Source organism: Passer montanus, unplaced genomic scaffold (genome assembly GCF_014805655.1).
Source record: "Passer montanus isolate IOZ18808 unplaced genomic scaffold, ASM1480565v1 scaffold66, whole genome shotgun sequence".
NCBI lineage: Eukaryota > Metazoa > Chordata > Aves > Passeriformes > Passeridae > Passer > Passer montanus.
In genome coordinates this window covers 4,567,944-4,595,677 of record NW_024371704.1, presented here as the reverse complement: position 1 = coordinate 4,595,677, position 27,734 = coordinate 4,567,944, and the positions used below count along the sequence as shown (strand labels likewise).

The window sequence follows — 27,734 nt, the reverse complement described above, 5'->3', positions numbered from 1 at the left end:
TGTGATTTATGCTCCTGGCAGCCAAGGGATGGGGAGATGCAGGGGAGGCATTGCTCCCAGAAGTGCAAACTGCACCAGCTGAGGGGTCTCGGGTATCTGCAGGGAACGAGTAAATAAGTTTTAACGTTACCTAAATCAGTAGAATATAAAACTTTGTAAGAATAACCCCCAGAGCAAGCAACCAAGTGAAAAAAAATAACCCCCCAAACCCCCAGAGCAAGCAACCAAGTGAAAAAAAACCCCTTACAAACAAAAACACTCGCACAAAACTCCACTGACTTTGACTAGCAAACCAAATGTGGCCTGTATAATATGTATCCAGCTAATTCAGGTGCCTGCCAGCTAATTCAGGAGCTGTGAGCTTGGCTGGAATACATGGATTATTCTCTGATTTTGAGTATATAATATACCCTGTTGCAATCCACAACCTAGACCTAGGTATTGGTATAAATTAGTGCTACCAGGCTCACTCCTGATGAAATTCCTGTATCTGAGATGACACCACTTCTTTTAGGGAAGTTAATTTCCATCACCGTTCAGAATCAGAGCTAATCCCCAGTTTATATGTGTTTACATTGCCTAGAGGTTTAGAGTGCCAGTCCTTAGTTCTTCACTGATTATAACACTCAAACATTCTCCTGTTGATGAGAGATTCTAGAAGCACCAACTCTCACATGTACCAAACGACTATTCAACCCTGGAGTGGGATTTCACAAATTGTATTGTCTAGGGGCCATTTGAATTTTAAGTATTTTTGGCCCTCTTTTCCCTCTTCCAATTTTTCCTGGAGCTGGGTTTTGTTGGAAGTTTTTTGTTTGTTTTATGGGGGTTTCCCCCTTAGCTTTCTGTTCCTTGCTGTTTTCCTTCTTGAGGAAAATGTTCTCAATGCCCAGGTAAATTCCTTCATTCAGTTCACAGTGAGTTCCACAAATGATTCTGCTGGGGAAAAAAAAAAAAAAAAAAAGGGGATAAGGGGCAGGGAGCAAGAAAAAAGCAGAAAACTTTTTTGTAATTATTCTGCTGGGGGAAAAAAAAAAGTGGATAAGTGGCAGGTAGCAAGAAACAAGCAGAATACTTTGTTGTTTTATGAACAAATTCAGTGGTATGATTTTGATAGCTCCTTGTCACCATGTGACTTTTGGGAGGCTCTTGTGGGGTTCCCTAAGGAGTACTGGTGTTACAGGTGTTCATGTAATTTGAGTTTGATGCTCCATGAACTCCCTGTTTGTTCAGCATTGTGTTTTCCTGTGCATACAGTAACTGGTTATTGGTTTGGAGGGCACATGTTCCCTGTCCATAGTACAGGGAATTGATTATACAAAAACATTTTTAGTTTCTGGTACAATACTCTTTGAAGCTTGTAGAAAGACTTCTATTCATTTTGTTTTGTCCTCTCTCATGGCAGTTTTCAAACCATTCATACTTGTGCTTTCAAATCACCAGTGTTTAGAAAAAGATAGTGTAGAGATCAGCAGTAACAATGTTCCTGTTGCTTTTTTTTCTAGCCTTGGTACTTCAAAGACTTATTTCTTTAATGCTTTGTTTTGTATCCAGGAAAAAAATAGTTGCGCCCGTTTGTAATTGAAAATTTGAATCTGACCTTTGCAGCTGCCTTACATCTGAGGAATGAAGGTATTTCTGTGCAGAGCTTTTCAGCCCTCACGGTGTGGGGTGCCATGCAGCCCCTGGCAGAGGTGGTGGGTCAGGTCGGTGATACTGAGGAGGAATGCAGCTCTCCAGTGCCCTTTGAATACAGCTCCAAACTAATCTGTTTCTATGGGTCTAGCTGGAGGAGGAGGACGAATCTCAGCGGCTCGATAGGTGAAAGGACAGGTCCCGCGGTCTCCTCCTCACCAGCGGAGCAGCAGCGAGTGTTTTGCGGGCGGTTCCGAGCGGAGCCGCTCCGGGGCCAGGTGCGGGCAGAGGCCGGGAGCAGATGGCAGCGCCGGGGCTCGAATGCCACGGGAGCCCGGCTTCCCCGGGACATGCCATTCGGGAGAGAAAAGTAACTCCAGGCGGCCGCAGGCGGGGTCGGGTGATGTAACAGGAAGCTCTGATGTCTCGCTGCTGCCGCCGCTCCGCGCTGCCAGCGGACACGCTCCCGGCGCTCCCGCACAGCGCCGCTCCGCCGGGACAGCGCCGGGCTCCGGATTACACCCGCCGGGCACCGCGTCTCGGTGGCCGCCGAGGCACCGGGCTCCGCACACAGCTTCATCTGAGACGGCTTCGCGCAGATTTATCCGAGACAGCTCCCACAGTTTCATCCCGCCGAGGCACCGGGCTCCGCACAGCTTCATCTGAGACGGCTTCGCGCAGATTTATCCGAGACAGCTCCCACAGTTTCATCTGAAACAGCTCCGCACAGATTTATCCGAGACAGCTCCGCACAGCTTTATCAGAGGCAGCTCCGCACAGCTTTATCAGAGGCAGCTCCGCACAGATTTATCCGAGACAGCTCCCACAGCTTTATCAAAGGCAGCTCCGCACAGCTTCATCTCAGACAGCTCCCACAGCTCTATCTGAGAGCTCCGCACAGTTTCCTCGGGAAGCTCTGGCAGGAGCGCTTGCGGTGAGTGTGGTTTCATTGTTTCAGGCACGGCTCGGTGCCACCCGGAGCCACGCGTGTGTGCGCGCTCGGGCTTCAGCCTCGGCGTGGGATGAGGAATCCGCGCCGACGCAGGCTGCGGGGAAAACCTTCTTTTATTTTTAGCGAGAGAGGTGTTGAGCTGATGGTATAGCGGGTGTTGTTATCGTCTGTGCTTGGTAGGATAGATGGATAAAGAGGTAAAGTGCCCAAAGCAGCGCTGTAAGCATTCTGCCTGAAACCTCTGATATTAGCTAACCAAATTTCTGTCTTTGCATCTGGAGAGAATTAGAGGCTCATTGACTTGAAAAGAGTCCTAGACTAATTCAGTACAACTGCAGCTCTTTCAATAGAGGCTGAATTAGGTGATAAAGTGGTGCAGGTTTGCTTACTGAGTATTTCTCTAAACTTAATGTACCAGAAAGAGGTCATACTTGAGTTGTTTCATAATTAGGTTTTGTGTTGTAATTACACAACTTAAAAGATAAAGCTACTGTTTTGTTTGGGCTTTCTGTTTGCTTGAGGAAAAGTTGGGTTGCTCTGAAGCCTGTAGGCGTGCCGCCGTGTTGCAGTTTGAGGTTTCTAACCGCAAACACCGAGCTGATTTATTGACAGCTGATTGCCCACTTTTCCTTTCCTCGAGAAAGTGTTGAACGGTGGCGAGTGTGATTCCGTGCCTTCGAGTACCAGCTGACAGGCAGTTAGAAGTCTTGCTGCTCCTCAAGCTTTCCAGAACAGGTGTGATACCCTCTGGTTTTACAAACGCGGTTGCAGTGCTGAGATTGGTAATTCCAGTCATTTGCTCGTGCGTGTAAACAGTGGAGCCATAGAACCAGGAAAATAAGTCTTATTAGGTGATAACTGACACTTGGATTTGATCTGCAATGAATCCTTCAGTTATCTATGCAGTTTATAAGGGAAGAGAATGAAATAATTATGAAAATAAATGAGGGTTTGGGTTTTTTTTTTCTCATTGCCTCAATAAACTTACGCCAGGTACCTTGGGGATGGACTTTGCTGCTCTTAAAATTGCACCAATGCAGTTTTCCTAGTCTTACTGTGCCTGCTGGGGATCTTGCCATTCCTTTGCACTAATAATGTTTGTAACAACTGAAACCTGTTCAGGGATGTGCTCTGAATCTGAGCTCCTCTCAGTGCATTGGAAGGAGACACTGTAGATCTAGATCAATATAAGACCGCATCTGAAAACAGATGTGTTTTAAAGTACACATGCTGTGGTACTGTCTGAAATTCTTAAAATTAAGAATAATAATCTGTATTAGTGTGGTGTTTTCTTCTCTAGTTTGCTTAAACTCTCATCTATTTCATTGCATATAAGAGCAATCCCAAAGTCTTTATCCAACTTTGGAAATCTTCCGCACAAAAGGCACTTGGTGGCACTGTCAATGGAGGTGGCACTTCACATTAAAGGAGTTTATGTTGTTTTAATGATCGGTGCAAGTGGGAACAACTGTCCTTAGAACTATACCAGCTAAATGATTTAGATTTTTATTTTTTGTTCTTCACAAGCAGCTGGTGTAGGTTGAAGTGGGTTTGCCCACAGAGGATGTGGCAGGTGTGTGTGTGTGTTTGCAGGCTGGATGTCAGAATCTATGTCATTTGCAGGTTAAAGCAGAATCAGGCAGGGTATTTATACAGAACATGATAACTGCACTTTTTAGTGGGCAAAACAAAGTACCTGGATATCTAAGATAGATTGCAGGTCCAAGAATTGCATTATGTATGTCCTTTCAACTTCAAATGTAACTGCACCCTGAATTTCTGATCAGCTGGAGCCTTTCTCTGCGTAAAGAGATGTAGTACTTGTCCTTTTGAATAGGCTTTTCTTGATACAGCACAACTGTTGAAATCCTGTCCACTGAGAGCCAGTGGGAACTTTTCCACCAACTGTCAAAGGGCAGGACATTCCTAAATGTGGGTATTTTTCTGTTGAAGGAATTATACATAGATGGTCATCCATCCAGGCGCTTACATTCTGCTGGCTGTTGGCAGCTTTTTTTTTGTAATTTGTATGAATTTTGAGCACTTCAGTTGAAAAACGTGATCTGAAAAACAGATAATGTATGTGATCATTTGAAAAAACAGATCTGCATGTGTCTCTGGGTGACCAGTGCCTTACCTGGGTCAGTAAAGGAGGGACTTATTCTAGGAGCCCAGGATTGTTCCATGGACTGTCTGGGTATTGCAGTTCAGATTATAGATCAGGATAAAATTAAAAACAAAACTGAGGGAAGAAAGCACACTAATAAATTTCCTTTGGCACCCATAAAATTTCTAACTTGCTTCTATATTCTGTGCATTTGAGGTAATCATCTTTCTCCAGTAGCATTCCTGGCTTGTGCAGGAGCTGGGTAGGATTGGACCCACTCCATATAATTTCTAACTTGCTTCTGTATTCTGTGCATTTGAGGTAATATCTTTCTCCAGTAGCATTCCTGGCTTGTGCAGGAGCTGGGTAGGATTGGACCCACAGAAGTCCATGAAGCCATGCAGTCATGCAGTTGAAATGGGACCATGGTCATTTGGAAGAAATGATATGTTTTTAATAATACCGTGTATTCAGTGATATTTAAAAGAAGTGTATCTAGTCACTGCTATAGTAAATGTTGTGCATAAGCTCTCTATTAAAGCCATTGAGGAAAGCCCAAGTCTACAGTTAGGAAAACAAAGCAGGATTTCTCCCTTAGAAGTTGTTCCCATGTGCTGCCAATGTGTTTACGATGTCCTTGATTTGGTACCAAAATCCCTTCAGTGCTCCTGACCAGCTGCCCCCCCGTGTCACACACACAGTATTTGCCTCGCATCAGTGCCCTGGCCACCTCTGCGAGCCTGGGCAGCTCTGTCATTGAGTTCCATGTGCAGCAGCTTCCTCAGCCAGGCTTTGCACTTATTGAAAACAGCCTTTACTTGCTCGTGGAACTGCTCTGTACCTGGGAAGTATTTTAAGTGATTGGTGTAGCAAATTGTCAGAGCTCTGGAATTAACTACATCCCTGGTACTGCTGTGTCGGGGAGGGAATGAATACTGCTACTATCAAAACAGATGTGAGTTGGCAAACAAATAACTTTTAGGCAGTAAAATAAGTGTGGTTTTATGTGTGTTTATGTGTGTTAGACATATAATAACATATTTGGTATATTATTTCTACATACAACATATGCAGGTCCATTTCATGCTGATTTCTGTTATTGCCAATGTAGCGACTAAAGGGAGAACCTAAGTTTACAAAAAAACTTTTAAAGGCAATTAACCCTATACCTTATCCTTTGTTTGGAAAACTGGAAATCACACGTGCTATTATTCTGAATCGCATACATTTGAATGCTGCATCTTTCTAATGTTTGAAACAGAACAGAGAAAGCTGTCTGTATGTGGACACAACCCGATATTTTTTACTTTTTGTATTCCCATTGGCAGTTCTGATGTTTTCAGTGTAAAAAACTTGCACAAAGAGCAGCAGAAAATAGCCTTTTTCTTACCTGTTACCTTAATGGAGAGTTCCACAGCCAGTGTGGTACAATAGAAGATCTTATGAAATTGGTTTCCATTAGACCATTTCTCATTAGCAACACTTTTTGTTCTGTTTTAGAATCTGGGCAGAGCTGAAAGGCTAAACTTTCACATTTTCAAAGTTTTGTTTTAACAGTTGTCTCTCATGCTTCAGTCTCCCAAGTTTGTTTATACTGTTTACATTTTCCCAGCAAAGTCATCCTTTTTCTGCCCTAGCTCTGTGCAAACACTTTCAATCATTTCTGCAGTATATGCTGTCCTAAAGTGATCTATTTTGAGTTGCTTTTCTTTGGAAACATGCATTTGAAATGCACTTAACTCGTTCTAATGCACCAAAAAAGACTTTCCAGGAGAGAAGCCATGTTCTTGCTTCAAGAAAAGAAATCAGACTCTTGTGGTAAATTTGCATTTCTGTTTGAGGCTGTTATCTTTCAGTATATCCTAGATGTCACACAAGCCTCTTCTGGCAGTTTTGGCCATTTTTAAGTTGTAGCTGACCATTCTAACTGGATTTTTAGAAAATAAAACAATGTTGGATTTCTGGATTTATGTCTGGGTCATACAGGCTACATTTGGAAAGTAGCCCCTAAAAATTGGTGATGATTTTGTTTAATAAAGCCCATACCAGTCTGACTTCCCATGTAACACCATGAACAAGGTGCTACATGGAAAGTCAAAGAAATAAGTAATTTTTTTCACCAACCAAAGAAATAAGTAATTTTTTTCTTCTGATTACTGTGTTCAAAGCACCTATACCTACCGCATACACTCTTGTTTACCATCAGCTGTGTTTACATTGAATACCTTATGTTCCTAAAAACTGCATCATCTTTTCACATATTCTCTGATATTCTCAGCTTGAAAACTGCACTGTCTTGAATGTTTGTATGGGCACAAAGCATCACTCTTTGAATTACCATTTAGATTTTCTCCTTTATTTTTCCTCCCCCATTACAGTGGTAAAATCTTGCCAATCAATTTTCATAAATTTTACGTTATCCCAATACTGGCAATTCTGGTAGAGTTTTAGAGTTTCTTTAAACAAAGGATGTATTGAGAACATTTTTGTTATACCTGAACTAATTTGCTTTAGGATTTAAAAGTATTTTTTTCCATATCAATATTTTCAGAAATTAATATAATTTGTCACCAAATGTTGTGCCCTAGAATCCTTCCTAGATAGAAGTTTAAAAATTTACTTTTCAGAAATGAGTAAGACCTTCAGACATTGTATTTCCTTTTTCTGTGGTTGCATCTATGTGTTTATTTAGTACCCTGAATGGAGGGAAAGTATTCTACAGAGTAGGCTTTTATTGATAAAATGGCACGCTTTTGCAATTATTATCCTGAAATACTCTTTATAATGGCAATATCTGCCCTTTAGTTTCAGTTAGTGAAATCCAGCAGGTGTCACTCTGGGGATTAAATAAGAAATATTACGCAAACAGAAATAAGCTTTTTTAGGAGCATTTAGAAGTATTTCTCTTAATACATTTTTCCAGAATAATTTTTTGACCAGGCATGCTTCCTTAAGTCTGAAATTCATTTTTTTAGTTATATGATTTAGTGGGTGTATTCATCTTTCGGTGTGTCCCCTTGAGCATGAAAAAGGATGGTCTGAACTTGTACCTGCAGGTGATGTGGCTGAAACATAGAGAGCTGTGACTCAGTTCAATATTGCCTTGATGATATTAAAAAAAAAAATGTTTTAATCATCTTCTTTGGGGACCAGAATTGTTCTTTTTGTTGGTGGACATTCTCTTGCGTGAATAACGTGTTTTCAGCTGTGATGAAGTCAAGGAGGTGTTTCTGCAAATGACTTACATATTGAGGCAGTCTACATACTGTTTGTGTTTGATTTAGCTGAAATTGGTATGTGAGGTGGCTAATCATCCAAACTCTCACAGTGAACAAGTCTGGAGAAGAGAAACTTTGCCATGTGTCACGGAGTTTCAAGTGAAAGTCAATGTTGATTTTTTTGGTGTAGGGAAAAAAAATGACTAGTTTTTTGCCTAGTGTTTCTTTAGGGATTGATGTACTAATGGTGTATGGTGGAGTTTTATGTGAGTGTGGAGCTCCATATTCACAGAGTTTAATATTGTGTGGAATAGGAATGTGATAGTTAAATTTCGTGGGTTTCTAGAGGGAATTGTTGGTTATTTCTCAGACCATGTTAATTCCACCTTAAACAGAAACAAATACCTCAGCAGACATCTTTGGAAGGCAATCCACAAATACAAGTCTCTCTTGAAATGGAAAGAAGCTTTTATTTACAAATACATGCATACATGAACGTATTTTTATATATGCATATATTTTTTACAGATATATCTTCTATATGTGCATTTTAAAAATAATCTCATTCTAGAACTTGTAACCTCAGCCTACTTTAAACAATCCAGTTTCCTTTCTCTCACTTCTTTCTCCTGTTTAAGCCCCCATCCTGTTCCGTTTTTGATTCTATTCAACTTCCTTTCCTGTGATGACTCTGAGTGAGTCACTTTGCCAGGCATTAAGAATGTGGCTTGACAGTATTTCCAACAGCTTATCCTATGCTGGCTCATGCAGATGAAATTAACCTCTGCCTTATCCTTCCTCTCAAAGAAATGTCTGTCTTCACACGTCCAGTTTCTTGGAAGGGGAAGGTGGGGGTGGGAACCCTTTCCATAAATGACCCTGGTGAACTTCAGAGCCATCTTCCTTGTGGAGCGTGCGTACCGTGCCATCACCACGGGGAACCTCTGCAGCACTGATTCAATGTGTTCTGGGCAAAAAGCTAGCTTCAATAAGTTCAGGAAAGCCAAATTCAGGCTCTTTCCTGAGCGCTGTTCAAGCACTCTCTGCGTGACTGCCGCTGCACATTCTTCATTCTTTATTAAATGTGTTGTTTATTGCATTAAAATGCGTGGAGGGCCACCAGGGCTGCGCTGGGTTTGTGTGTGGCTGGCAGCAGCTGGGAAAAAAGCACATGCTAAGTAGGCACTTAAACACTGAGCTGAGCTGCTGCCTTTCTTGTGGTTATGTTCGTGCCAGCCTAGTGTGGGGCTTGCGGGGGAGGGTTTGTTTTTTTTCCTTTGTTTTGGTTTGGTTTTTTGGTGGTTTTATTTTTTTCCTCTCCAGTTTTAGAAGAAGTGGGTAAAGAGGGATTTTAAAAATGGTTTTAATCTGTTAATTGTGTGTCTACATCAGGAAATGAAAGCCTTTCTGCTGAAAGCAAACGGGAAATTATAGTCCTAGAAAAGAAGAACTTTAGAAACCAATATGCAAATAAGAGTAAGAATTCCCATCAAGTTAAATTCTGCTATTGCAGTCTTCTCCTTGTCCTACAGAACCCAAGGATCTCACTCTCCATCGTTTTTCCTAGTGAAAGTGAAAGATTATATCAGTTGTAATTTTCTGTGCGTTATGTCCTGAGTGCAACTAACGTTGCCACAGATTACACATTGGTGAAAACAGATTTTTGTTTCATAGTTATTTGCTATCACAGTGTAGGTTTTATTTAAAACAGGAGTAATGGTTACAATTGGAAGCTCAAACAATTCTCTCTGAAGTACAGTCGTATTCATTTGAGTGTACTTTTAGTTTCTCATCCTGGAAATTCTTAATTTCTGACTAAAGGAGGTGATCTTGGTCCATCTTCAACTCTTTAAAGTCTCATTATTGGGTTGATTATGGAAATCACTGCATGGTCCTTTCAGAGCCTTTTGTTCCCCCATCCCTGCCTGTTGCATGTGTTATATCAGCATTTTGAGAGGAAAATCACTCAGATGTTTTTTAACCTTTCAGCATGATCCACTGGGGTAGCTGCTGGGCCTGGGTTTTCTTTTCCTTTTTCTCCCTCACTTATTTCAGAAGAGCTTGCAGAAGTAGAGCTCTTTCTCTACAGAAGATCCCTCTTCTGAAAACTGTGCATGCAATCCAGGGGAAGAATTCAGACAATGTAGTTTAACTGGACACTTTTTATTTAGGGCTGCAGGGATAAAATAGTCTGCTGACATGCTAAGCTTTTCCTAGAGTCACATTACAGACCAGTGAAGGACATGGCAGTAATTCAGGGTTTGTTGGAAGGCTGGCAAAATACTTGTGCTGTCTTTGTGGGGGCACTGGGGCACCGGAGCACGGCAGTGGCTGCTGCCACCTCCAGGGTACACAGCACCAGAAGAGCCCTGGTTCAAAGCAGGTTTTAGGGACCAAAAACCTTTCTAAGTCAGCATAGGCAAGGGAAGAGAAGTTTGTATTGTCCATTGAAGACAAACTGGCATGATAGAGTTATGGGTGATAACTCGGCTTCCTCAGGGAATGCATGTGAATGAAACAAAGTGTTCAAAAATAGCTTTATATCACACAGGAATGTGGAAATTTTTAAGCCGGAGGTTTGTTTTGTTTTGTTTTATTTTTACAATTTCTTTCTCCCTCATGTTTCATAGAATTCTGAGCTTTTATATTTTTAAACATTTACAGATTTTAAGCAGGACATTGTCCAACTCCTCCTTCCTTGAGTACAATTTAACAGTAAAACAATGAAGTCTGGTAGCAAGGAAGACAAAGTGATGGAAGGAATAACAAATGCACAAAGGAAAAAAAAGTCTGAACCTTAAATATTGTTCCCATAGGAAAGTGAACTGAACAAATCAGTAAATGGAATGATGTTGCCTTTAACATGACTTACTGCAGAGACAAGGCTCAGTCAGGTGTCCTGTGGTCAGTCAGGATTTGATAAAGAGATTCCTTACTGTTGAGAAACCACTACTTGTCTGTGACATGAACTCACAGATTTGAATGTGAATATGAATTCAGTTGTCTATTCAGTATTTTAATTAGGTAGCAAAACCAGATGCTGGGTTTCAGTCTGTGGTCTAGTTAAGTTGTCAGTAACTGCAGTGCTGTTAGCTCATCTTTCCTCATACAGAGAGCAGGTGAAATGCCCAGTTGTCACCCTTGGAAGATCTTTATTACCACCTTTCCTCTTCATCTATGGAACCAAAGGATACCTCCTGTTTCTTCCACCACGTATTGTCTAAAAGACTCCACAATCTCTCAGAATTATGATTTTTCCACTATTCGTTCCTGCTGTTCCTGTAATTTTCCCTTGACAGGTAAAAGGATTCTGCTCCCTTCTCAGTTTACAAACCATCCAGGCACTTAGAGCTGAATATTTTTGTTTGCCTCATTCGAGTTCTGCAGCCGTGTGGGGTTGTTGTGCAGACCTCCACATCCAGTGAGCAGCCCAGGGGTGCCAGGGCTGTCTCCTCACCTCCAGGATGGGGCAGGATTTGTGCACGTGCAGCCCCACGCTGCCTTGGTTCCTCTGCTGCCACGCATCCGCTATTAAAAAAACCTGCTGAATGACAGTAATAGAGAGGAACAATGGGCTATTACAGGATGTTCAGACAGGGCCATTACAGTATATTTTCTTGTGCAATCTTGTTATGAACAAGATTCATATTTACCAGCTTGTTTTATTTGTCAGCGCCCTATTATTAATTGCTTTTGTAAGGCTATGAGCTGCTCATATTCCAGCAAAGGTCAATTTAATGAAATGAAGTTTTTTTCTAATAGCTCTGAGGAAAGATGCTTTTCAATATGTATAATAAATTTATGGATTTTTTAAGTATTGGGTATTTACTTATCATCATTTGTAATGACACAAAAGAAAAAGTCAGGAAGTTTTTTCACCATCAAACTGCAAATTAGCCTTAACGTACTTAGCAAAATGAAATCACAGAATCTTGTGATGGGGCTGTTGTTTCCGAAAGTTTAGGCAGATAAGTTAAAAGAAGAATATGTTGCTTTTGAATTTTGAAAAGAAAGCAGCTTATTTGCAGCGGTGCTTTTTGACATACAGGATATTTTCCATGGTTTGCAACACTTAGAATCCAAATATTCAGTTTCATTTATAAGACAAAGATGAAAAATAGCACCTAGTTGAAGTATCAATTGTGGATTGTTTCTGTGTGCAGTTGAATTAACTTTCTGCCTGAAAGACACCTGCTAATGGGCACAGTTGCAAACATTGGAGATGGTTTCTAGCTAATATGAAATAAGGAGCTCAAGCAAGAGGGGATTCAGACACATTTGGGAAGACATTAATTTGGCATAGGAATCCAGAAATTGGTAAAGTAGACTAGAAACCAGTCCACTGGGATTTGGGATGCTGATGAAAACTGCATTTTTTTTGGCATTGTATGAAAATGTTTCAATTTTTTTATCAAGACACGTCACTTTCTTAGATGTGAAAATGATTGTCTTTGTGTTCCTGGAATAAACACAGCCCAATTTGGAATCCTGGGCTATATTTGCGTAAGAGAGGCTAAGGAATGGAAAACTGAGGGTACTGTAGGTCAGGGCTGAGGTTAGCGGGGCTGAGAGGGGAAGTCTGGCAGCCGAGGATGCCTCGGCGTGGCTGCGGCTGCCTCCTTTGCACACGAGCTGGACACAGCAGGGATGTTCCTGCAGGGGAACAAGGGACATACCCACAGACACGAGGTGGCAGTGAGTGAGGCTGGGATTAATGCTGCTCCTTGAAAGCTTTTGTAGGCTGTACAGCTTTTGTCCAGTTTGGCAAAAGGCTCGTTAGAGGCCAGTCGTTTTTCCTCAGCTCTCTGACTCCTTTTGAGTCTTCGATCCTACAAAATCCTTCAAGTCCACACACTCAGTGAGACTGTGTGGATGATGCTCAGAGTATGAAGCAAGGTCAAATGTTTGCAAATCCTTTAAATGCAGTTAAAAATGAGGGGGGAAAAAACTAGGGATGAGCAGGAAATGTTGGAGAGTAAGTATGTGATGATGAAAATTTCTTGTACACTGGGTCCACAGCACTCCTGCTTTTGAAAGGTGAGATACAGAGGGTGCTCAGTGGTTATTTACTAATGTTACTTCTATCTGTTTAAAAAAAAAGATAAAAATTAGTGTATCACTTGGTATAGGAAGGGCTGTGTGCACCTCTTAGTGTAAAAATGAAGCAACTAATTAGTGCCAATCAACAGTACTTCTGTCTCAATTAACTGGAGCACAATAGTTAAGATGTTCCTCCTAAAACAGCACATGATCTTATGTGGATGATTGCAAGCAGTTTTATTCAACTTTAAAAGCTCCAAGAAATACATGTGGATTTCCAGAACCCATTGATAACTTTTTAAAGCAAACATTTAAATATTCGGAGCATTGAGCATGACAAAAGGATTACAGGTGATTTTTTTTTTACATCAGCTGGGTTTTCCTAGAGGGTGACCAGTTCAAAGGGCACTGTTTTTTTTTGGTAAATATCATTCCAGTAAGGGGACCACAGAGCAGGTTAAAACCAATTTCTTTTGGGTTTCCAGAGGGGTAACCTGCAAGTGACTGCTGAAAATGCTTGTTTTGATTAGAGGAGAGAAAGGTTGTAAGCAAACTTGGACAGAAAATAAATTAGTTCCAGTCCTAGAGAGAGGGAAGAACTCAGTTTGTCAGAGACAGATAGTTGTTTCCTGACATTGGGCATTTGGTTAACAACTTCCAGTGGTTTGATGATGTCATGGGTCATATGGATTCTGTGTGTTTGGGGCCCTTTTGGCTTAACAGGAAGGGCACCAACTTCTGTTTTTGTAGGATCTAGCAACTTCTCTGTTTGAAGACATTCAGCTGCCCTTCCTGCCCCACTTTGCAGAGCCTGAGCTTTCAAAGACAAACCAGTGCTGCTCCTGGGAATTTGTCAATATCTAGACAAATCTATTTTTTCCCAGCTGAAAAGGTAAATACCTCAAGAGATGGAAGTAATAATTTTCATTTTGCTTTGTGTCCCTCAGATCCTATTGACTCTTCATCTGCCAGAATCTCTGTGTAATAACCAAATGTGTCTTCATTCCTTTTCTTATGCTCCAAGAGTCCAGGACTTTCCAAAGCTGTCTGTATCCACAAATGTCTGGATAAAGGATTTCCACTTTTCTGCAACCCTCTGGAGGAACTGTTCTCTCCCCATAAAACCAGGGAGTATGTGTTGGAATAAAACAAAGTATACAAGCGAACCTATGTCAATAACACAAAAGGTGTTTGAGCCAAGAACCTCCTCTCCCAGAAGACCTTTTAACTTACTTTGTCTTGACTGCACGAGAGCGTGGTTTTCAGAACACCATTTTCTAAGTTGCATCTCTTGCAAAGAAGTGCAAGATACATGAGTGGAAGTTGTTAATAAAACAAAGCATAGAAGCAAACCTATGTCAATAATACAATAGGTGTTTGAGCTCCCAGAAGACCTTTTAACTTACTTTGCCTTGACTGCATGAGAGCGTGGTTTTCAGAACACCATTTTCTAAGTTGCATCTCTTGCAAAGAAGTGCAAGATACATGAGTGGAAGTTGTGGTTTTGTCATTGTTTTCAGGAATGAAACTGCCTCTAGTTTTGTTGCCAGCACTAAAGAGTAACAAAAAATCAGTTGTTAGGTTGGTTTTTTTTTCCCTTCCAAAATGTAGCGAGTGTGTTATTGTTGTTGCTGATGGAAGATCCCTTTTCACAGTCCTCCAGGGATTTTAATTTTTCCCTTGTTTTGTGTGAGGAAGGTAACCTTTGTAGCATCCTGCTTTATTTACCAGCCATATCTGTAAGGTGCAGGAATCCTTCCTGTTCAGCTCTCAACACAGTGCTCAAGACACAAATCCTTGCTGTTCATGAGAAAACCATTTGGTAAACAACTGAATAGTGCTGTGACTTCTGGCAGGCATTTGTTCTAAATAGCACCAATTAATACTTTTTTCAAAACTAGAAAAGGCTAAAGTGACTTGAATGAAATCAAGGGTTCTCTTGAGTCTTTCCCAGAATTCAGGCTGTACCATATTGTGCACTGGTCAGGAAAATGGAAAGTTTTATGACTGATCTCTTTCTAAGTTTACACATCTCTGCAGTTCCTCCTCTTTTGGTGGAGTTGGAATCCAAGTACAAAACTACTATGGAAAAAGGCTGCTCTTGCATTTTTTCTGGCAGACTTGTAACCTGGGAGTATCTAAAACATCATCAGCAAGCCTGTTCTCATGCGAGTCCCGTCCAGATTTCCAACAAATCTGGAACATTATCCAAGGAAGTGTAGAAATCTACACAATCACACAGTTTCAGAGGAGCTTGTGGTTGAGTTTCTTTGATGTGGTGTGGCTTTGTTGGGTGTGTGGTTTTGTTGGTTTTCTTTTTTGCCTTTCGGGTTGAATTTTTTTTTTCTGGTTGCTATGCGTCCTTTGTCACTTTGTATAAAAGTACTTTTGTATAATTTTAGCTTTTTATCCTTCCTGTTCAGCTCTCAACACAGTGCTCAAGACACAAATCCTTGCTGTTCATGAGAAAACCATTTGGTAAACAACTGAATAGTGCTGTGACTTCTGGCAGGCATTTGTTCTAAATAGCACCAATTAATACTTTTTTCAAAAATAGAAAAGGCTGAAGTGACTTGAATGAAATCAGAGTTCTCTTGAGTCTTTCCCAGAATTCAGGCTGTACCATATTGTGCACTGGTCAGGAAAATGGAAAGTTTTATGACTGATCTCTCTCTAAGTTTACACATCTCTGCAGTTCCTCCTCTTTTGGTGGAGTTGGAATCCAAGTACAAAACTACTATGGAAAAAGGCTGCTCTTGCATTTTTTCTGGCAGACTTGTAACCTGGGAGTATCTAAAACATCATCAGCAAGCCTGTTCTCATGCGAGTCCCGTCCAGATTTCCAACAAATCTGGAACATTATCCAAGGAAGTGTAGAAATCTACACAATCACACAGTTTCAGAGGAGCTTGTGGTTGAGTTTCTTTGATGTGGTGTGGCTTTGTTGGGTGTGTGGTTTTGTTGGTTTTCTTTTTTGCCTTTCGGGTTGAATTTTTTTTTTCTGGTTGCTATGCGTCCTTTGTCACTTTGTATAAAAGTACTTTTGTATAATTTTAGCTTTTTTCCTTTGTCCCCTTCCCTTCTTTTTTTTTAGTTTCAGATTGATAATTTTTCCATTCTCTTAGAAATAAGTAAACAAGTGAAACTTGTGAACAAGTCTGTTAATTTGGAGAGTGGTGAGAGTTTTGCTGAATGAACTATAGAACCAGTTCATACTAATTTTCTAATTAGAACTGGATCGCTAATGAAGATTCACTCAAATTAGTGGGTGGATATTATTAAATAAAATGGGCTTCGTTGCTTTGTTTCAGGTAGATTTAGTGCAGAGTTTTATGCTAGTGGTATATCAAATTGTCCCTGTCCACAAATCTTTCTAGATGTACATATTTCATAGTTTGACATGGTCCACTCCTCAGTTCTAATATTGCTGGAGATGTGCAGTGCATGCAGAACTAATTCTGGAGAAGCTGTGTGGAGGCACTGAGCACCATGAGCAAAGCAGGCTCTTTGCTGGGCAAGGTGAAGCAACTGTCAGTGCTGTGGCTGAATTAATTACTCACCAGTAATTAATTCCATGGCCTGAGCAAGAGCGCTCTGAGACCATGTTATCATTCCAGCACGGTCCTGCCAAGCAGCTGGTGCTGCTCCTTGTTTTTGTTTTCTTCTCAGGGAAGTAGGATTGAGCTCACTGGAAATGTTTGTCATCCTTCACTGATATGAATCAGTAAACATAATCATTCAAAGAAAAACACATTTGCCACACATTACCTGTGTGGACAAATAGATGTTTTCCAGTGGTGACTCCTATTTATGGCTCCTGTGTTCTGTAATAGGTAAACTAATAAGATATGTGTGGTTTAAATTTTATTTATTAGGATCCATATTCTCCTTAAATAAAGTTCGATAATCTGATCAGTTTAAATTAATTAGCCTTTTAGGAGGAAAGCCTTTATCTGTGTGATGAATGTGAGGAGGGGGAAAGCATTGGTCAGCATAACTTGTGGTTACAGAGTGGTTTAGGGTGCTCTTTTAGAATTTATCATTATTTACTTACAGGTGTTTTGCTGGGGAAAAAAATGTATTTTTCTAGCACCTACATATTGTTGCAGTGGCTCATGAGGAAGTGTTAACAATATTTCTGTATTATGTGAGAGACAGGAAATTATATTCACTTCTGAGGGGGTAAGTCCAGCTCTTGGTAAACTGATAGGTGTTTTTGCACTGAGACCTGTCGTAGCATCATCTTATCAGCCTTAATTCAGCAAACAGTAAGCTTAGTTTCAAATAGCTCCTATTAGATAAATTATTGTGCCTCTGTGCACTCTGTTCATAATATGATGGAGCTTGCAAGAACATTAAATATACAAAAAGCTACTTGGCTTTTATGCAGCTTTTTATTTGAGGAGCTGAATTTGTGCATCCATTCCCAGTCTTTGGGCACCGGCCTCGGCACCGTCTCACCCCACCTACTCTAAATGTGTACAAAATTTTTATGTCCCAATGTGCAGATCTGCAACAGTAGAAACAGCATATGGAAACCACATGTCTCCAAAATAAGTCAGGTCAGAGAGAACTTGCTACTAATAATCTGGTCTCAAGTCAAAGATGACTGTATTTGTTGATAAACTTGATTTTGTTTTCCTTTGCTCCTAATTTGTGAGTTGGCTCCTGGCTATTGCACCTAACTAAGTAGTTTAGCTTTTACAAATTTTAAGTGGCTGTTAAGTAACTTTTATAACATAAGGACTAGAAATGTTCAGGCTTGAAAGGTTCCAAGGGGTCTGTATATGGTCATACTCTATGTTCATACAGTGTCCTGTGCATATTTGTACCTTGCAGCTGTAGCTGGAGAATGTTGTAGAACTGGCGAATGTGCCAGGTTTCCAATGAGCTGAAGAAAATGTGCCAGTTTGTTTCCAGATACTGGGATTGAGCTCTTTTCCCCAGTGTTACCTTCTGTCCCATCCTGAGGATTCTTTTTTTTTCCTTAAGTTTTTAAAAGTTTGTCTCCACAACAAATTGCTCTTAAGACCAATTAATGTTGTGGAAACAGATGTTTTTGATTTGTTAGCAGTGACATGTTGTTTTCAGGGATCTGAATATTTCAGGGGTCAGGATATTATATTTTTGCAATGCAATTCATGCTTTTCATTTATTTTAGAATACTTAATATTGTTTCACAGGTGTAATTGAATTGAAGCCTTTATACTCAGGACATAGAATTTCCCATCATAATCTGGTCTCAAGTCAAAGATGACTGTATTTGTTGATAAACTTGATTTTGTTTTCCTTTGCTCCTAATTTGTGAGTTGGCTCCTGGCTATTGCACCTAACTAAGTAGTTTAGCTTTTACAAATTTTAAGGGGCTGTTAAGTAACTTTTATAACATATAAGGACCAGAAATGTTCAGGCTTGAAAGGTTCCAAGGGGTCTGTATATGGTCATACTCTATGTTCATACAGTGTCCTGTGCATATTTGTACCTTGCAGCTGTAGCTGGAGAATGTTGTAGAACTGGCGAATGTGCCAGGTTTCCAATGAGCTGAAGAAAATGTGCCAGTTTGTTTCCAGATACTGGGATTGAGCTCTTTTCCCCAGTGTTACCTTCTGTCCCATCCTGAGGATTCTTTTTTTTTCCTTAAGTTTTTAAAAGTTTGTCTCCACAACAAATTGCTCTTAAGACCAATTAATGTTGTGGAAACAGATGTTTTTGATTTGTTAGCAGTGACATGTTGTTTTCAGGGATCTGAATATTTCAGGGGTCAGGATATTATATTTTTGCAATGCAATTCATGCTTTTCATTTATTTTAGAATACTTAATATTGTTTCACAGGTGTAATTGAATTGAAGCCTTTATACTCAGGACATAGAATTTCCCATCCTGAATCAGATATAGACCAGTGAGCTTTAGTATCTTGCTTTTAATTTCTGTTTATGCCTTGTGCATGGTGCTTCCTGAAATGGAAGGAAAAAAAAAGTATATGACACCTTAAAAACCGGAATTTATTTTTTCAATTACTTGTTTACAGAAAAAAATAACTTCTCCTTAATGGTCTTGGGCACTGCTTAGTACTTTGAGTCTCACATATCTTTAATCTAACTACACATTAGCTAACAAAGATAGTATGTAATATTATCCAGACTCGACCAAAAGGAGTGGAATGTAACATCTTCAGTGTTTATGAAAGCTATATACTGCACTATATAAAGAAACACAGTATTTTTATAATTATCAGCCATTAATTGTGTTGACTTCCTTCTCCTCCTAGAATTAGCACAGAAAGGAAGGCACACTTGTGTTTTGTTTGAAGCCTTGATCAACAACAACTCCCTAACTTTCCTTTTTACTTTACTAAACTTGTGGGTCAAACAGAGTCAGATTTTGTCAAAGTGACAAAATTATGTCAGAGTGACAAAATTCTTATTTGCCCTCTAAGCATTTGCTCAGAGTACAACTTCACTTCTCCAGGAATGGTGAGGAGCTGTGCACAAAGACCATTTGAACATCTGGGTTATTGGGATCAATACTCACTACCTACTCAAATTTTGCTGCTTCTTTCATCCACAAGAAATTGGATTAATAATGTCAGCATCAAGCATTGTGCATTTTAATAATTTTTGATGTCCTCAATAAGTTAGTTACATTTCAATGACTGTGTTTTGCCTCATGATAGTGTAAAGGCCACTGAAGCATGGAAAGAATAAATGAAATAAAATCAGAGTTTCTGTAATGGAGAAGGTTATGAGGGAAGAGCCAGGATCACACCCAGGTTTCTTCTGGGCAGGGAGGACTGGCCAGCCACAAGCCAGTTCAGGGGAGTAACCCTGCAGGAATGCCACGGAGCAGGCAGTTCCCAGTGTGCCATTAGGCTGTGAGAAGTAGCCCAGGGAGGATGATAACTGTGTGAAGACTCACATTTGTAGATGTCTCAACAAGTCTGTCTCTGCAGTTAAATTAAAATACTTTAATTCATATTAACTGCCAGGTGCACCAAAAAATGAGACAGCTTAGAGAACTTCACAGTTTATTAAAGAGTTTGTAGCTCTTTAATTGTTGCATGGGATGTAAATTTGTCTTAAGAGTGTAAAGATTTGCCTTCAGAAATTTTAGAGTTTTATAGTTTAGGCAGTTCTGCTTTCTTACTTTTATGAGCTTCAGTACAAATAGGAAGTAACATGCAACAATGAGAAGTTATTGAAGCATTTAATCCCTTGGACATAAATGCAGCTAATTCTGAAATCCAGAGCTCAGACACTGGCTTTCTGCAATAATTCCTCAGCTGTCCCTCTGGGGTGCAGATCCAGCTAGGACAGGGAATGCTGACAAACCTTAGGATGGAGCAGCAAGTACGTCATAACCACTTTTGCCAAGAAACTAATCCAGTCCCACGGTGATCATCTCCACCTATGTCACAGTCCTGCAGGAGAGGGGATGGTGCTGAGACAAATGCATTTGAGAATGCATTTCTACCATTAAAAAATATTTTATGGTAGAAAACAGCAGGAGATGCATAGGTTTGCAATCAGAGTTTAACATAAACTGGGTGGGGTTTTTGTCTTGTTTTGTTTGAGTTTTGTTTTGAGTTTGAAATTTTTTTTTTTTGCCTTGAAGCCTAGAACAGATTTTCGTAAAGAAAATTTCAAGTTACACTAGTCAGAGGTCAGTTACAAATGAAAGTGAAGTTAGAAATAGACTTTCCACAGCCTAACTAGTGCAAATTGTGCAAATTATTTTTCCCAACAAATATGTTAAAATTCCACAGTGAACCTTTCAAAGCTCACTACCTGAATATATTGAGAAATAACAAGTAATTAAAAGTCATTGTTTGATTTTTATAGAGTAGGAACCTGTTGCTTAAAGTGTAGTATCTTTCATAAACAGAACAGTTTTAAAAGCTAAAGTGGAATTATAAGAAGGCTCCATGAGCACACAGGGCAGGAATGAGTGATGCTCCTAACACAATCCCCACAGTCCTGGCTGTTGGAAGCTGCATTGTCAGGCTGGTGGCTGGGACTCAGGATATCCCATTCTGCCTTCACAAAAATCTCTTGGGCCCTTGATTTCCAGCTGAACAGTCACCAAAAGGCCCATGGAAGAGTCCTTGAGCAAAACTTAGACCTCACAGAGCAATGCGGATGCACTTCATTTATTTATCTATCTACTTATTTATTTATGTATTTTTAGTGCATGTTCTATTCGGGTTTTTCAGCTCTTCCAGATATGGTGAAAATACTTGAGAGGACCAATTTAATAATTGTTCAAGGGACTGTCTAAATTCACAGCCTGGTCTTAGTGCAGAATAGCATTTCCCCTTGAGTATACAAATCTTTTGGCCAAATATTGTCTCTACCAAGATACATTTCTTTGAGCTCCCTTGGCTGGCAGAGCTCTTAGTGCAGAATAGCATTTCCCCTGAGTATACAAATCTTTTAGCCAAGTATTGTCTCTACCAAGATACATTTCTTTGAGCTCCCTTGGCTGGCAGAGAAGGTTGCTCCTGTATTGCTTTTGTCAGGTCATACCTTCAGAGTTGCCATTTTTAGGGCTGCTTGGCAAAGCTCATCAGTGTCAATTACAGCCTCAGAAACAAGAGTCTAAGCTCAACAAAGGATCATATGTAAGTAAAAATGATCTTTGATGGGAGAGAATACCACCCTTTCCTCCACCTCCTCTCTGTACTTCAAGATCACTTCACTTTTTTGGTCTCTTCAGCCCTGGGAGGAGCCATTTCCTGCAAAAAAGGGCTGTGTAAACAGGACAAAGTAAGGGCAGCCCCAGTGCTCATCTGTCCTGGGACTGGGACACTGCAGTCACTGCAAAACTGCTCCAGTTGTGTTCCAGATGCTCACAACCCTGCTGAGGTGAGCTGTCAGCTCTGTGGTGTGAGCTCATCAAAAATTTTCATCCTTCTCTCCTGGCTTTTGTTGGGTTTTATCTAAAAGTTGTAAGTAGCAACGTGCCCTTTATTTGCACCATGTAGGTGGCCCAGTGTGTGTGACCCCCTTTTCTCAGGACCTTTGTTTCTGACTTGTTTGCTTCTGCTCTGGGCATGTAATGACTCGGAGACTTCAGTGAAACTGAACAGAATGCAAACATGCTGCGTGTGATTTTTTTACTCTTCATCAAATTTTAATATTTTTTTGTTGTTGGTGTGGGTTTGGTTAGGAGGGGCTCATTTTTTAAAAAAATATTATTATTCCTGTTCCTTCATCTCAGCTGTTTGTAGGGGAAGGGTTTGTAGTATTCCATGTTAGGGGTGGGATGGGATGACCCAGCACTCAGGCACCTGCTGCTTCCTGGAATGCCCACCAGCCCTGGATCAGTCCAGCAGGATGCAGCAGATCCATCAGGGCCAGGTTTGGCAAGTGTCTCACACACCCTCAGGGCATCTCAGAGGAGCTCTATGGCAGGCAGGGAATTTAGGCTTTGGTCTTGATCTGTCTCCTGGCCCACACTGGCGAGGAGCAGCATTGGCAAGCTGAGTGCATTTACAACCGAGTGCAACCACGGTGTAAATGGAGCCTGTACTGGAGACTGATTGCCCCACCTGCAGTTTGGAGAAGGCAAAATGAGAGGCAGAGGTCTATTTCTAAAGGTTCTGTGCTCTCTGCAATATTTGTATATGTTGATCACCTTTTGCTGTTGTAAAAAGTCAATTAAAAATGAAAAGGATGATCCTGATTAGCTGGGCAGGTCCATTTCCACTGCACCAGCATGTGTTGTGGGCGTCTCTGGGGTATTTTTTGGAGAGCAAAATTGCTGATGGTGCTGGTACTTAAAAAGCTCAAGTTAGCTTCCGAAGTTAACACCCATTCAGTTCCTTTGTTTTGTTTGGAGTGCAGAGATTTGAGAATTCCTTGGTGTACTTCGACCACTGTGAATAAATTTCCCAAGTAAAAGGACCGTAGAGTTGTTCAAAACCACTTTTAGTTTGAGTGTTTCAAAATCTAAGTGAAGGCTTGACTCTTATGTCTGCAGATTTTTAAATTTATCCTCATTAATGGTAATTATCAGATGCTGGATTTTGAATGTGCTGTGGTGTTAAATGGATACCTAGCACTAACATTTTACATGTGCTATTTTAAGGTACATTGTAGTGTTTTTCACATTTTTGTCTAGGAATACATTTTCTGACGAGTAATTTTCTCATGGTTCCTGTCCTTCCTCGATATTCTTGTCCTGTGTCTGGATGGCTTGCTTTAAGAGCTGTGATTGCTTTGTGATGATGTGTAAAAGGGATGAGAAGGGGATAGAGCTGCAGGCAGGAGGTCACCTTAGGTCGTGGTTCCTTCTCATCATGGGAAGAGTCTCCTTCATGTTTCTTAGGAGCAAAGAGAGTGTTCAGGTAGATTGTCTCACTTGAGTCACACATAGCATTTCACACTTAGAATTCCTTGTGAGAGATGTTCCTTTAAACTCAGGTGTCCCTAGTGAGAGGCATTAATGTCCAAACCACAGCCTTAGGAGGGATTTTTGTCCTGAGGCCACCTCAGAGGCAGTACTTCACAACTCCAGGTTAAAAGCTGGTGTAGATGATAAATGAAATAGTGGTTTATATTTTCCTGACTTTTCATTTTTCTGGGTTTTCTCTTAACCCAAGGAATTTTACTGTCCATTTGCAGTCCTTCTGATGACAATCACAACAGAAATGAATGATAAATCCATTGCCAATTGCTGAATGGTATTTAAACCTCAGTTGTGACACAATGTGCAAAGTGGTGGTGGGCAAATAGCTTAAATTCCTTTCTTTTTTTTTCTCCATTACATTGAAGGTTTTATTACTTATGGCCTTCAAAACTGGCAGGTTTTGTAGGCTTCTGAAAAACTGTAAATATAAGTGGACTGATTCTGAACACACTGCTCTTTCTCACTGCTATTCACTCCTACAGAGAAGGAAAATTATATCTGTATTAGAAGCTGAAATTTATTTATATTCCACAGACTGTCTGTCAGACATGAAGCTGGTTAAAATACCACCCACAATAGATATGTCTGTAAGAGCCACACATGCCTTAAGAATTCCTTCACAAAGCCCTTACTGAATATATCAACTGACTCTCAACTCAACTTTGATTTAGGATCAGTTTGTTTTTTTTTTAATTCTCTCGCTCTTGTCTGTCCTTTATATTATTTTTTGTGCTTCTCTGTGACCTTACAAGAAAAACTGCGTTGAAGGGCTATTTTTTATGGTAGAACTGAAACAATTTTCTTCACAGGGTAGTGATTCTACATTTATAGCATTTGTGTTTTCAGTAGCTGACTTGGCTCCCACATTTGGATTAGACTGAACTTCCCATCGCTTTGGTAGTCTGATTCCCAACAGATGTAATATTTCATGTAATGTCTGACCCTCAGAGATCACCAGCCAAGTGGGGTTCAGAGTTCAGATCTCTGGGTGATGGCCACTCCAGATTTAAAGTTCTCTGTTCCTTAAAACACTCATCAAAAATTTCTTTCTGTTCTTTGTAAAGTGGTGCAATGAAGCAGCCTGGGGAGCAATAATGATTACAAAGATAGAAGTTGTCTGGTAGATTTGACAAGAGAGCATCTACTCTCAATGACAAGAGAGTGGATTTATTTATTGTGGCCATTGCAAATGATGCTTTCTGATATCTCAGCATCTTACTGAATTAATATTTGGGAAATTAAGTCTTTTAGAATAGAAAACCCAAATACACATAGAGTTTTCAGTGTCCTTCTCGATCAGGGTTTTTATCTAATCCATTCTTGGCTTAGACAAAGCTAAAAGTATTTTTCTTCCTGCTCTATAAAACATTGATATGATATCTGTAATAACTAATGCCATCAATAAAATGCCACTAATTTTGTAATGATGTGCAGGAAGTGTTTCAGTCAGTAAAGGCTTGGGATATCATAAAGGAACACCAAGAATAAAAATGATTTTGTGGTTTCTGTATGCTGTACTCATCACTGAGAGGTAATAAGATAGACTTGTGCAGTACTTTTTTTCCAATGCTTTCTTGAGAAAGGGAAATATATTTACTGGTTGGGGAGGAAACCAACCAGGCTTTAATTCCTGCAAATTTGCATTTCTTTGGAATCCTGAAGGAATTATGGCAATGAGAATTTGCCTCATGAGATGTTACCTGTTCTTGGTGTGGTGTAGGCCTGTACCAATTGCCAGGCATTTTTTCTTCCATAAAATCACTGAGAAGGTTGGTAAGACATGTACCTGTTATGGAATTCACCTGCCAGCAGTTAGAATTCAGTACAGAAATGCTATGTCTGTTATCTCCTTTGGAAAAACACATCCAGTTGTTCTTAGAGCTTCAGAAGAGAACACAATTCTCTCTCCAGCATAAATGCTGATTAATTCAGAATACTCATTCATCACCTACTTGTTTCAGCAAATATCCTGCTCTATCAACAGCAGGAGGAAGCCAGTGCAGGAGAAATCTGGATTTCACCAAAGGAAGCTTGGCATGAGCTACCATGATAGAAATAAATGCAGGAGATGTTTTATTTGTGAATGGTTCCCTCTCATGGAGCCGCCTGGGCGATGTTGTTTCCGTTGGCTCCAGCCATGTCAAGGCCATTGATGATGAAAGTTCTGTACTGTTTTTCCCCATCGCTTGGAAAATTCTCTCTCCCTCCTCCCTCCCTCCCTTCCCTCTCCAACCAAACCTTTGCCAAGCAAGCAGCTGTGAACAGAATTTCTCAGCAAGATGAAATTTGGGTTTTGACATGCTCTGGGACAGGATACACAAATGCAGCCTTGAGAGGGTTGCAGTTGAGGGTGCAAGTCCAGAGTTTCTGCAGGTGCATGAAATGGATGGGTCTTACAGCCTTGAGAGGGTCGCAGTTGAGGGGTTCAAGTCCAGAGTTTCTGCAGGTGCATGAAATGGATGGGTCTTTGAGGTGTCTTACTAAGTTTATGAGAATGGGAAAAAAAATAAAAATGCATGCCAAGTGCATTTCTTGGTGAGTTTTGGTACCTCAGTCTGAGGGAAGTAATGCCTGCAAGTTTGATGTCCCAAGCTGTGCATCAAAGCCAAACTAATGCCTGTGAGTTCTGCACTGGTATCTGAGACACTGGCTTAAGGATGGCAGGATCTGCTCTGTGCAAATACAAACTCAAATGATTCTTTTTTAACTTAATTTGGGTAGACATCCTTATAAAAGTTTCCCATCAAATTCCATGCATTTTGTTTCTGCCGAGGACTGTTTTCTGGAGTGTGAAATCAGTCAGAGGCTTCTGTGAGGTTTATTTTTCTCAAGGAAAATAAATGCAGGATGTGAGTATGCAGAAAATATGGGCACCTATTTAAAGCCATATAATATTTTCCATGCTTGCAGGGAAAAATTTCATTTGCTTGCAATTTTGACAAGCTTAAAACTGAGATTTTCCATTACATTTCCTGCCTTTTATATTATTGTTAATATTGCATCTGGAGGGGAGAAAATGAGCTTAAATAAATTTATGTGCAAATAAAATTTGTATGCAATTCATGACCAGAATAGCTGTGCTTGATGCACATTCCTCTGCTGTAGTTATAAGGCTTGTAATGTTTTATTATATTTGGTATGTAGTATTTCATGTTCTTGTCCAAGTGAGACTTTGTCGAGGCAGAGATTTTTGTGTCTGATTTATGTAACATTTTTAATGTCCACAGTATTTTATTTTGGTTTTCATTCAGGTAAGAGAGGGCGGGATGCTGCAAAAGGATATGGAAAAGTCTGTTTGCAATTAAAGGAACACTAATTGGACTTCAGGGACCGCGTGTAAGATACACTGGTCTTTCCCACGGCCACACCCTGAGCATATGATCTTCAACTGAATTCATGGAAACATTCACACTGCTTCCTACAGATTGCAGCTGGCACTGTCTGTGACAGCTCTGCCTCCCTGCGCAGGGAGCACGGGGCTGTGTGTGACAGTGTGGGATGCAGTGAGGGCAAGGCACACAGAGCCAGCATGCACAAGGGAGGGATGGATGTGGCACTGCCCCTGGCTCTGGGCATGGCAGCATGGGCTGTGCTGACCCCCAGATGTGGCTGTGGCGGTCTGTGCCAGCCAAATTGTCAGCAAATTTGAAAATTAGAAAAGGCTTAGCTTCTTACTTTCCGGTAGGGATTATATGCAGTTTCAGGTGGAAGAAATTTTGCCTAAGTGGTATTTAAGAAAAGATATAGAAATGTATTATTTCAGTTAGTGATAAAGATTTCTACTTAGATACTCAGACTAAAAGACTGAGCTCAGGCAAATAAGAAAATACTCTTTTAAAAGTAAGTGCACATTGGCAATGATAGTTCATACAGATCAACACTCAAATATGTTCTAGGTGGTTGAAAATGGCATTGCCTGTCCAAACAGTCATAAGTGCCCTTTGGGGGATCGTATGTAGCAAAACAAGCTGAGACTCTCAAGTTTATTTATACTGCTGCCAGTTATTTTTTGCCCTCTGTGTTCAGATCAGAATGAGGAATACTGAGAGGGGTTACTGCAGCCACAGGATAGCAGTTTGCATCTGTTCCAAGGATCTCATTTTGTTTAGATGGTTAGTTAATTGCCATGATCCTGTAATTGACTTTTAAACTGATGACATCTCTACCAAAGTGTTTCTTTCTCCCAGATGCTTTGGCCCATGTCAGAGTTTGCTTATGTTGATATTCCTGTGGTGTGGATGGAGCTGAAGGTAATTCCCATTAGAAGACTTAGAAACAACCGTAGGTGACACTTTCATCAGTTTGGCAAAGCTAACTCAGATTGACAGAAAATAATGTTAATGCAAAATGCCATTTGCTTCAGCAATATCTTGG

General features: G+C 40.4%; 1 protein-coding gene across 1 annotated transcript in view; it reads left to right on the top strand.

Annotated features, from left to right (window-relative positions):
* The first annotated feature begins 2,124 nt into the window (after window positions 1-2,124).
* Window positions 2,125-27,734, top strand: part of CALCRL (calcitonin receptor like receptor) — a 65,040-nt gene continuing 39,430 nt past the window's right edge. The window contains exons 1-2 of the mRNA XM_039728660.1: window positions 2,125-2,189; window positions 2,274-2,569. The gene's annotated coding sequence lies outside the window, so the exon portion shown is untranslated. The remainder of the gene's footprint in view (window positions 2,190-2,273; window positions 2,570-27,734) is intronic.